Genomic DNA, 12,690 nt, shown 5'->3' with positions numbered 1-12,690 from the left:
AGCAAAAAATATCCTGCATTTATTCATGCTGTAGTATTTGTTCTGCCTAATGCTGAAAGTTGGAATACAGCATTGTCATCACCTGGGACAATCTACCAGTGACACACAGACCTGTTACTTTCCACTTCTAAGCGGGGATCAAGGACTGCTGATGGAAGTAAATGCTCCCTACTTCCATGACCCTCCAGCACTGCCTGGTGGCCCAGGCCAAGTTTTTAATGGACTCTGGGAGTTTGAAAGTGAGAGATTTTCTCTTCTGAGTGTTGAGGTTAATAGTGAAGGGGAAACAGCATGCCTGCAGAAAGAGAGTTGGATTTGCAATTGGAGCACAACAAATCAAAGCTGGGCAATTCCACTTACCACCTGGTGACCTTGGGTAAGTCACTTCTCCCTTATGGGCTTAGTTTCCTCCTGTCTAAATGCAGGCAGTGTTGTGTGGAGGCAATGTGCTAGCTTTGGAATTGAAAGGACCTATGTTCAAATCCTAGCTTTGCCACTTAGTAGGTATGTGACCTTGGGAAAATCCCTTAACCTCTCTGGGCCTTAGCTCCCTCTTCTACAAAATAAGGGGACTGGATTAGAAGATCTCTGAGGTACTTTTCAGGTGTAAACTAAGATCCTATGGTCCTATAAAGGAGTTGGGCGAGATGACCTCTAAGTTCCCTTACAGCTCTAAGTCAATCATCCTAAGAGTGAGTGAAGACTCAAACCACTCACTCAAACAACCCCCTCCCACATAATTTTCACTTTACCCATTTCAAATCAAGATCCATTTTACTTCCCATTCTCTTCCATCTGCTCCCGCAGATTACTCCCATCATCATCCCTATTCCCTTTCTGATTTTCAATCTCTTCTTATCTATTGGTTCCTACTTTGCTGCCTACAAATATACCAATTCCAGCACCTTTAAAACAAACAAACAAACAAACAAACAAACAAACAAACCTCAACCCTCATTTGATCTTACCATTAGCTATCACTATCATCCTATACTGGCTACAATCATAATGTTTGTTATCTTTTGCCTGAAACTCTCTCTTCTTTCAAACTTTTCTATTACTGCTGAGGGCACATCTGTTCTCCCATTTACTGAGACTCACAACTTTCCTGTCATCTTTGATTCTTCCTTCTCACTCACTCCACATGGCCAATCCTTTGCTAAACCTTATAATTTCTACTTTCATGTATTTTGCTCATTACCTTCTCTCTCTACTCAGATAGCCAGGCACTCATCACTTCTCACCTAGAAAAACCATCTACAACCAGTGGTTCCACTTACTCTCCTCTCTTCTAGAGGCAATCTGACCTCTAACTTTATCATTCAACTAAAACTGATGTCGAATCAATTCAAGCCAAAAAGCATTTATTAAGCTTCTATTATGTGTCAGGCACTGTGCTAAACTCTGGAGATACAAAGAAAGATAAAAGAAAGAAATAAACCAAAACCCAATACCTCCAGCAGTCTCTGCTTTCAAGGTAGAATGACAACAGATTATGATCAGATAAAGGAGTTTCAGAGTTCACGAAATGGAACATTTTTTCTGTGTGTAGCTGAAGTAGGGTGGAGGAGTAGGTAAAAATGAGTAAGCTGAGGAATCTGGCCGTTAGATTGTTTGAGGGAGTATCAGTATGTATGTTGGGGCCCTGAACTTGCTGAAGATGGTATAGGAGTGTCCTGGAGATTGATAGAAATAACCATCAGAATCTTAATTGGGTGATACCTACATATTGAAAGAACTTGAAAGGAAAAGTTACTGAATGTTTCTGGTAGGGGAGAGCCTCCAAATGGTGATGGGGAGCAAGAAATATTCCAGTTCTCCTACCATGGCCAATGAATTGAGTGGATGGAGTATGAGTAAAAGTATGATCAGTGCTAAAAAGGGTGGTTTGGTAATCTGTGTCATCAGGAGGGAGCCAGGTCTCAACAAGTGCATGAAAATGGAGGGAAAGAAGAAGGAAAAGGTTTAAGTTGAAAGCTAGTTTGTTACCAGTGGAGCAGGCATTCCAGAGAACACATTGGAAGGAGCAGGTAGCTTTAGCATGGGATGTTGTGGAAGTTGGTTTGAAGGGGGTGGGAGTAAGAGAGCAGTCAGTGGGGAGTGGAGAATAGGTTTTAAACAATGGGAGCCAGAATTACTGGGATGGGAAGAGTATGGGTAGTGGAGTGGGCCTACGTTTGTCATTGAGGAATGAATTCAGGTAGGTTATCATTGTCCCAGGAAGTCAGGCAGCTATGTTGTTAAAAGTTCCCCTCCTTCACTGTCTGTGGAATTGTAGAGGGGTAGGAGGCTAGGAGGCTCCCCTCCTAATCATTCCTGCTAACTGTGGATATTCTCCAAAGTTCTGTCCTGGGACTCTTTTTTGCTCTGGGTTATCTCACTTGTTGATCTCATCAGCTACTATGAGATCAATTATAACATCAGATGATTTCCAGATCTGTTGAGCCAGCCCCTGTTTCTTTCCTGAACTACGGTTACAGAGCTCCATTTGCCTCTTGGACATGAGCTGGATGTCCCACAGGCATCTTAGATTCAACCTGTTCAAAACAGAATTTATTATCTTTTCCCTGAAACTCTCCTCTCTTCCTTACTTTTCTATTGCTGTTGAGGGCACAATTATTCTCTCAATTATTGAGACTCACAACCTTCCTGTCATCTTTGATTCCTCCTTCTCACTCATTTCCACATAGGGAATACTTTGGTAAACCTTATAATTTCTACTTTCATATGTTTTGCTTATTACTTTCTCTCTACTCATATAGCCAGGCACTCATCACTTCTCACCTAGACTATTATAAGAGGATTCTAATTGGTTTCCCTGTCTCAAGTCTTTCCATACTCCAATCCATCTTCCATTCAGTTGCCAAAGTGATTTTCCTAAAGTGCAAGTCTGAGTATATCACCCTACTCATGAATTTTAATGGCTCCTTTTTGCCCTCAGGATCAGATAGAAGCTCCTCTGTTTGGCATTTAAAATTCTTTATAATTTGTCCCCTTCTTACTTTCCAGACTTCTTATATCTTGCTACTTTCCATGTACTTTATGATCCAGTGATATGGACCTACTTATAGTTCTTTAAACACAATACTCCATTTCCTGTCTCTGTGATTTTGTTGATTATCCCCCATGCCTGTAATGTTTTGTTCCCTGTCTCTTGGTTTCTCTGGCTTCCTTCAAGACAGCTCAAAGCATACCTTCTGAAGGTCTTTTCCTGCTTTCCCTTTCAGAATACTTCCCATCTGTATATATCCCATATCTTTATAGTCATTATCATATCTCTGTTCCATTAGAATGTATAGTCCTTGAAGGTATGGACTGTGATTTTTGCCTTTTTTTTTGTCTGGAACATAAATACTTATAAATAATTGTCACTGACTCATTGACAAAGTACATACTTAATAAATACTTGTTATACAAAGATCATGTATACTTAGGAGAAATCTGTGCTTGTTGGGGCAGATTTATAAGATATATGAAAAAAAAGCAAGATGCCAAAGGTATGGGGGAAAGATTTGGATCCTATTAATATTGTAAAAGGTGAGAGAACATAAACAATTACGAAGCTAACTGCCTACTTCCATTTTTCTAGCATTTTTTAAAAAATGAGAATAATTTAAACACAAATCAAAAGCATCCTTGATGAGGATATTAGTTGGAAATGAGTAGGCTTTTGCCTATGGTTAATCATACCTTCATTTTCACACAATTGACTGAAAAATGTAGAAGTTACAAGATCCTATTGTGCATATTGTGTGTTATTTTAAAGAAAGACATTTGATTCATTGGAGCAAAACATGCCTTAAAGACTTTCTTTCAACAGGGTATCTCCCTGCAAAGTGCCTTCCTCCCCTACTTCAAGATTATTTGAGATTTTTTTGTATGTTATTTTTTTTGATTTTATTAATTTATTTTGATTTATCAACAATGACTTCCATATGCTTTTGAGTTGAAAATTTTTCTCCCCCTTCCTCCCCCCGACCCTCCCTAAGGCAGCATACAATCTGATATAGGCTTTACATTTACATTCCTATTAAACATACTTTCTTATTAGTGAAGTCGTAAGTAAAAATTAAAACCAATAGGAGGAACTATCAGAAAGATGAAACAAAACTCAACAAAAGGTAAAAATAAGTGATAGCGATTTGACTTCCATAGTTCTTTCTTTGGATGTGGACAGCATTTTCCATTCCGACACCTCTGGAGATGTCTTAGATCCTTGTAATGCTGAGAAGGGTTCAGTTTAACAATATTAGTCATCACATAACGTGGCTGTTATTTGTACAAAGTCCTCTTGGTTCTGCTCACTTCACTCAGCATCAGACCATATAAGTCTTCCCAGGTTTTTCTGAAGTGAGCCTGTTCATCATTTCATATAGCACAATAGTATTCCATTACATTCATATACCAGGTAGAGGAAAAACTGGGAAAAGAAATGAGAATGATGTAAGAAAATAATGAAAAAAGAGTCAAGAGCTTGGCAAAGGAGGCACAAAAAATACTGAAGAAAATAACACAGAACAGGCCAAATGGTAAAAGAGGCACAAAAATCCACTGAAGAAAAGAATGCCTTAAAAGTAGAATTGGTCAAATGGAAAGGAGGTACAAAAGCTTACTGAAGAAAATAATTATTTCAAAAATAGAATAGGCAAGTAGAAGCTAATGACTCCATGAGACATCAAGAAACAATAAAGCAAAATTTTAAAAAATGATAAAATAGAAGAAAACATGAAATGTCTCATTGGAAAAACAACTGACTTGGAAAATAAATCCAGGAGAGATCATTTAAGAATTATTGAACTACCTGAAAACAATGATTAAAAAAAAAAGAGTCTAGACATAATCTTTCAAGAAATTATCACGGAAAACTGCCCTGACATTCTAGAACCAGAGGGTAAAACAGAAATTGAAAAAAACCACCAATCACCCCCTGAAGGAGATCCCAAAATGAAAAATCCTAGAAAGTACTATAGCCAAATTCCAGAGCTTTTAGGTCAAGGAGAAAATATTGTAAGCAGCCAGAAAGAAACAATTCAAATATTGTGGAGGGACAGTCAGGATGACACAAGATTTAACAGCTTCTACATTAAAGAATCAGATGTCTTAGAATATGATATTACTGAGGGCAAAGGAGCTAGCAATACAACCAAGAATCACCTACCCAGCAAAACTGAGTATAATCCTTCAAGGGGAAAATAGATATTCAATGAAATAGAGGACTTTCAAGCACTCCTGATGAAAAGACTAGAGCTGAATAGAAATTTTGATTTTCAAATACAAGACTCAAGAGAAGCATAAAAGGGTAAACAGAAAAAAGAAATCATAAGGGTATCAATAAAGTTAAACTGCTTATATTCCTACATGGGAAAATGACACATGTAACTCCTAAGAACTTCCTCATTATTAGGGCAATTAGAAGGAGTATACATAGATGGAGGATGTGGATGTGAGTTGAATATGATGGGATGACACCTAAAAAAAATAAAGAATAAGAAAGAGGAATGCACTTGGAGATGGGGAAAGAGAGGGGTAGAATGGGTTAAATTATCTCATATGAAAGGGGCACAAAAAAGTTTTTAGAGTGGAGGAAAAGATAGGAGATGTGTGTGTTGGGGGGGAGAGAGCTTGAACTTTACTCTCATTGGAATTGGCTGAAAGAGAGAATAATATGCACACTCAATTAGGTATAGAAATCTATTTTACCCTATAGGAAAGTAGGAGGGAAAAGGGGATAAAAGAAGGGGGGATTATAGAAGGGAGGGCAGATTGGGGAGGCTGTAGTCAGAAGCAAAACACTTTTGTGGATGGAGAGGGTGAAAGGAGAGAGAGTAGGATAAACAGGGAGGAAAATAGGATGGAGGGAAATTCATACAAATCATAAGTATAAAAACATTTTTAAAAGTTTCTCTGATAAAGGCCTCATTTCTCAAGTATATAGGGAACTGAATCATTTATAAGAATACAAGTCATTCTCCAATTGATAAATGGCCAAAGGATATGAACAAGCAATTTTCAAATGAAGTAATCAAAGCTATCTATAGTCACATGAAAAAAAGTGCTGTAAACCACTATTGATTAGACAACTGCAAATTAAGACAACTTTGAATATCACCTTACACCTAGCAGATTAGCTAATATGACAGAAAATAAAAACAACAAATGTTGGAGAGGATTTGGGAAAATTGGGACACTCACATACTGTTGGTTGAATTTGAACTGATCCAACCATTCTGGAGAGCAATTTGGAACTATGCCCAAAGGGCCGTAAAAATGTGCATACTTTTTGACCTAGCAATGCTACTACCATTTCTATATCCACAAAAGATAAAAAACAAAAAGAAAAAGGACACACATATACATGTGTGTGTATATATGTACATATCTGTATCTATATAATTATCTACATAGTCTTTTGATTAGCTAGGTATCTGGTGTTATATATATAAAAATATATGTGTAATATACATATATAGTATTTGAATATATATATATATATTCTCTGTGTGTGTGTGTATATATATGTGTGTATGTTTATATACATATACATATATCTATATATGATAAGTACTCCAAATGGATGATGAGTTAGACTTGAATTAAACAGGAATAGGAGATTGCAAAGCCCCAAACCTCTATTATTTTATTACCAGTTTTCTCCTGGTGGTGCTGTATGGCTGCTGGTCATAGACCACTGCAGTGTCTGAAGAACTAAAATTTAGTATCACTCAGAGGGTAATGGAAACATGCATGGTGGTTGTAAGTAGGCTATAACACATAACAAATAAGGAGCTATGAAGGAAGGAAATAAGCATTTATGTAGTACCTGCTATGTGCTAGGCACTGTGCTAGGAACTTTACAAATATTATCTTGTTTGATCCTTACAACAATCCTGGGAGGTAAGTGCTGTTATTATTCCCATTTTACAGTTGAGAAACTGAGGTAGTCAGAAGAAAATGACTAGCTGAAGGTCATCCAGCTAGTAAGTATTTGAAGTATTATTTGAACTCAGGTCTTCCTGGCTTCAGGCCCTGAGCTCTGAGCTGTTTCTATTTAAAAAAAATTGTATAAATACTGTCATCAAAAAATGTAAAGTTGAAAAAGAAGATGAGCTGGTCATATTTGTATCTTCCCAATTTCAGGAGAAAGCAAGTGAGGCCCCTAACATCTAGGGGGTACTACTTAAGGTTAAATCATGGAAAGAAATAAAGAATCTTATATAAAGGACAGAAATAATTGGGGTGCTATCTGCATCATGGGAAAGAATTCACAAATTGATGAGATCATAGAACAATCTGAGTATTTGAATTAATAGAGTATAGCCAGCTTCTTAAAGGAAAGGACTATGATTTGTATTTTATATTCTAAATAGTATGCAAAGCACTGTGTCCCATTTAGTAAATGCTTCTTAGATTTTTGATACAAAGACAAAAACAAAATGTTTACTGCCCCTGAGGAGCTTGTATTCTATTGAAAGATAATATATAAAAGATATGTAAATAGAGCATATTGTAAAATGTAAATGGGATAGCTGTATAGTTCAGTGGATAGAGTACTGGGACTAGAGGCAGGAAGACTTATCTTCCTGAGTTGAAATCCAGCCTCAGACACTTATCAGTTATGTGATCCTGGGCAAGTCACTTAACCCTGTTTGCCGCAGTTTCCTCATATGTAAAATGAGCTGGAGAAGGAAATGGCAAACCACTCAAATATCCAAAGGGGGTCACAAAGAGTCGCACATGATTGAAAACAACTGAACAACAACAACAGAGTAATTTAGGGGGTACTAACACCTGAGAGTATCAGGAAATGCCTTATGTTGGAGGTAACACCTGACCTGAGTCTTGAAAGGACCTGACCTGGAAATTCCAGGTGGAAGAAGTGAGGAAGGAAAACACGCTGGGAAAGGGGGATAGCTTGTAAAAAGAAACAGAAGCAGGAGATATAATGCCCTCAAACAGGTCTGTTTGGGTGGAATGTGGAAGATAAAAGGAGTTGTGGTTGGAGATGTCTGATAAGGTAGACCTGGAACCAGATTGTGAAAGGCTTTAAATGCCAAACAAAGGAGTTTCTATTTGATTATTAAACCAGGAGGGAGCCAGGAAAGCTTCTGGAGCAAGAGAGGACCACATGTTTACTTTCTTGGTTCTAATAAGATTGAACTTCTTTTAATGTGATTGCTGTTCTTTACTTGAAGTTGTGGAAGCATTTTTTCTGAACAGCACAACCAAAGAATATTTGGAAGTAGAACTTTGCCCATAAGTTCCCTTTTTGCCATGTTTTCATTGTGTTTTAGCTATTCTAGGCAAGCTTTCCAAGTAGTTTTCAAAAATCATTAGACTCCAAAAATTTCTACTTGTACAAAATTTGCATCACTAATATACATATTTATTAATGTTACCTTAACCCTCCAGTGAGGTAAGAAACTAATGCATTTACTTGTATTAAAACATGATGTTAACTTTGAAATGCTAATTGGCGTGGAAATTAGACAAATGGGTAAAGGAGTGACCTTCTGAGTATAATGAATTTCTTTAGGGCTTAACCATGGTGTGATTTTTATTAGCTCTGGGTTGATTTCATTAGACTCCTCCTACATTGGTTAAGTACCCCTTTTTATGATGCCCAGCTCTATAGATACAGTACAGCTATCACAACAACAAATTTGGTTAAAGGAACTCAGGAACTGAAATAAAAGAGAAACAAAATAATTCTCAATAGGACTCCTGTTTCCTGGGAAAGAGCTCTGTTTTTGAAATCAGAGGACCTGAGTTCAGATCCTGCCTCTGCTACTTGCTAGCTTTGTGACTGATAAATCACTTCACTTATCTGGGTTTTATTTTTTTCATCTATGAAATGATAGCATTGGACAAAATGACCTCCAAATTTCCATTTAACTCTACAGATAGAGTTTTATGATAATAAGGTTTTTTGTTTGAGGAAGCAACAAAGTTTTGGAGCAAATTAGTTCAAGCATAGAAATTTCTTGATGAGTAGGCCAGCTCTGACCTAGAAAACTTATATTTCAAAGTGATTCTTGCAAGAAGAAAGGCCTCCTGATCCACTGTCGGTGGGCCACAGCTAGTCAGGTTCTCATCTTGAGCTTACTCTTTTATAGGCAAACACTATAAACAGTGCAACAAAGTGCTGAGCTAACAATTAATATACAGAAATGTTTCAGGGAGATTTAGAATGTTAGTGAAATGGATATTTCTTTGAATGCTAATTTTAGATCATTCAATGTAATGCTATGACTTGAAATGGAAGTCAAGTTAAGCATACCAAACATGAAAATGCCCTTTTCTCCTTTGGTGTTAGTTTAGACCCTGATCACTTCTTGCATAGATTATTGACAGTAACCTCCTGACTGATCTCACTGAGTCATGCCCTCTACTCTAGTCCATTCTTTTACTTTGCTCTTAAAGTAATTTTCCTTAATTGTAAGTCTGACCATTAGACTGTTACTTCCTTGAGATCAGAGATCACAGTGCCTGACACAAAGTAAATGCTTAATAAATGTTTATTGACTGGATGATTTCCTGACTCAATCAAACCTCGTGGCTTCCTATTGCCTCTAAGATAAAACACAAATTCCTCTGCTTAATTTTTAGAGCCCTACAAAATCTAATCCTAACGTATCTCTCTAGCTTCATTGGACGTGCTTCTCCCTCCCACACTTTGCAATCCAGTCAAACTTGCCTTCTCTCTGTTCTTCACACACACACAACTCTCTGTTTCCCATCTCTGTGCCTTTTGCGCTGTATATCCCACATGCCTCCTTCCTCTCCTCTGCTTCACGGAGTCCTTTTCTTCTTTTAAGATACAGCTTAAGCACCATCTTTGACATAAAGTCTTTCCTGAAATCCCCTGTTCTTAGTGCCCACCTTTCAAAACACCATGCACTGACGTAATATATATTCTATAATTATTTATTAATGTACATATTGTGTGTCCCAATGGTATATCAACTCCTTGATGGGAGGGATTGTTTTGGTCTTGGTTGTTATATCTCCAGTTTCTACCACAGTCCCTACATGGTAAATACTGAAAAAATGCTTACTGATTGAATGATTAATGTAGGGTTTTAGTGAAATGGGTCTTTTTGGATGCCAATCTTAGATTGTTAAATGCAATATTGCTATTTAAAAGATACTTTTCTAGATTGATCAACTGGAGCTACTGCAAACAACTTGAAGATTCAGAGATGGATTTTTTTTTTCAGGTACAAAGTTATCTGCAGATACATCCACCACTCACTTGTGGATTTTCTTTCTTGGGCCATGTTCATTTCTTCATTCCTTTCAGAGTTTCCTGTATTTTTCTTAGAACTAGCAATTCAGTGGGATAAAACAATAAGTTGGTGATAAATCACCAAAGAATATTATTGTAAATGCTTCTTCAACAAACATTTATTTTCAATTCTGCAAGCATTTAAGTTCCTACTATTTACCAGGCAATACTAGACAATATGTGCTGGATACAGTCAACCCGAGTAGGGGTAAACCCTCTTGGAAGTAGCCCTCCTTCCTGTTCTAAATCCTTAGCTTGCCACTAGGTTCCTTGATTTCTTTCATTTTATTGTCCACCAAGTGGAAGAAATGACAAAGGGAGCCACCATGCAATTTTTCCACCTCGTCATTTCTAAATTTATAGAAATACTTTATCATTTGAAAGGTAGATAATTTAACTTCTTCACAAACATCCTATGGCATGATTCTTGGTACTTTACTTAAACAAAATTTCGAAAAAAAGAAAGAGATGAAGTAAGCCTAAGCAAAAAGACTATGTAAGTGCTTTGCAGTTATCTCCAAGCACCCTTGAGGGGAAACAAACAAACAGCAATCTGCTGATCTCAAAGCAATTATTTTGGGCATGAATGCTTAAACCAAACTTTCATTTGCTAAGATAGTTGCTTTAACTAAATGAAGTCAGAAGCATTCATTATTTATTTCCCAAATCTGTACTGGATTTTAGATTCAAATCTGGAGAATGATTGTGGTATCATCACTTTAGAGCTAGAAGGAAATTCAAGGACCAATAGATAAATCCTCTCGTTTTTGAGATGAAGAAATCAAAGCCTAAGGAGGTTTGATGATTTGACTCCAGTTATATGGGTGGTATACAGAAATGGATTTGAACCCTGGTCCTCTGACTCTAGAGACAAAGTTCTTTCTAGAGCCTGTTGAGATTGAATAGAAGTTTGTCTAATTTTGGTTCATAAAATACCACTGGGACATCTAGAAGCCCCAGGATAAGGTGAAACTGAAGGCTTTCCTATCTCCAACTATATTACTACTAATTATTGAAGGCTGATTATTGTGTCTGTGAATTATCTTTATGTCTCCCTATTTCTTTTACTTCTGCCTTTCTGATTCTTGGGCATATACCCGGGCAAGTGAAGAGAATGGAAGTAAAATTTGTATGTTTCATTTTGGCACTGATCAGTGTAGAGGGTAGAGGTTTAAACTTTGTGTTAGTGTGCCATGTTTTAATGATTTCTGGATTAAGGATATTCATTTTGTTTATGAAAACAGAGAAACAAGAATTTGTTATATTGGCTTTTTTTTCTTTTTTTTTGCAAGGCAATTGGGGTTAAGTGACTTGCCCAGGGTCACACCACTAGGAAGTGTCAAGTGTCTGAGGTTGGATTTGAACTCAGGTCTTCCTGACTTCAGGGTGATGCTCTGTCTAGCACACCATCTACTTGCCCTTACTATATTGGCTTTATTAGACTTTGTGCATCAGTTTTTCTTTGAATTCTAAAGGTACGCTTTACTGAAAAGACTCTACAGCATTTACTGCCAATCTAAATGTCTTATTTATATTTTGTATCTAGGTGATAAATTTCCAAATCTGAGTCATTAGTACTTTTAATAATATTAACTTTATATTCCTAAGGCAAAGATCTGAAGTTTAACCTTATCTATGACGGCTACAGGATTATTTTACAAAGTTTATCTTTGTGTGTTAGAAAAAAAACCCATTCTTTTTGGAACTAGATAGATATTGTTTGACGTGCCTCCTACTTCTTGGAATAAGTCATCTAAATGATAGAATACACAGAATCAGGTTTGTGTAAAACTAGATAGTAATTTCTGTAAATGCTAGCTCTATTCTGCTCTTTACATGCATCAGTTACATACAACAATTAATAAATGCTCCATTGTAAATTTAATTTTTTATCAGTCTAATTGAAATGATTTTAGGCTTAGTAATAAATGTGGGGAAAGTTTTTACCTCAAAAATAGGGATGAAAATATGCTAATAATAGCATCTATTGCACATTGCACATTTTAAAATATATATTCCATTACGGGTCTAAGTCCATAGTGGAGGATCCTGATAGATGCTTTCAAAGGATCATAGATCTAATCCAACCCTTTCACATTAAAGATGAAGGAATTGAGCCCTAGAAAGGTGAAGAGACTTGCCCAAAGTCTCACAGATAGTAATTGGCAGAGCCGGGATTCAAATCTAGATCCTCCGGTTCCAAATCTGGTGCTCTTTTCACTGTACCATACTTTTTGGCTTAGATTTCTGCCTAGCCATTATGGTTCCTGGCATGGGAAATGGGAAAATATAACAACAAATAAATCAATTGAAGAAATCTAAAATCACGGTCAGTGGAGACGAAATGGGGCATCTAGGTAGTCCAGTGGGTAGAGTGCTGGGCCTAGGCCAGGAGGACTCATCTT

General features: G+C 36.9%; 1 protein-coding gene and 1 pseudogene across 3 annotated transcripts in view; both read left to right on the top strand.

Moving 5' to 3' along the window:
- Positions 1-12,690, top strand: part of LOC110199279 (UPF0462 protein C4orf33-like) — a 161,032-nt gene that overhangs the window by 49,827 nt on the left and 98,515 nt on the right. The gene's annotated exons all lie outside the window — the stretch shown is intronic.
- LOC110199264 (UPF0462 protein C4orf33 homolog) overlaps positions 1-12,690 on the top strand; it is a 29,858-nt pseudogene that overhangs the window by 245 nt on the left and 16,923 nt on the right.

The sequence above is a fragment of the Phascolarctos cinereus genome, unplaced genomic scaffold, assembly GCF_003287225.1.
Source record: "Phascolarctos cinereus isolate Bilbo 61053 unplaced genomic scaffold, phaCin_HiC Scaffold_9;HRSCAF=440, whole genome shotgun sequence".
Taxonomy (NCBI): Eukaryota; Metazoa; Chordata; class Mammalia; order Diprotodontia; family Phascolarctidae; genus Phascolarctos; species Phascolarctos cinereus.
The sequence above is the reverse complement of the archived record's forward strand: the minus strand, read 5'-3'. Positions and strand labels throughout refer to the sequence as shown.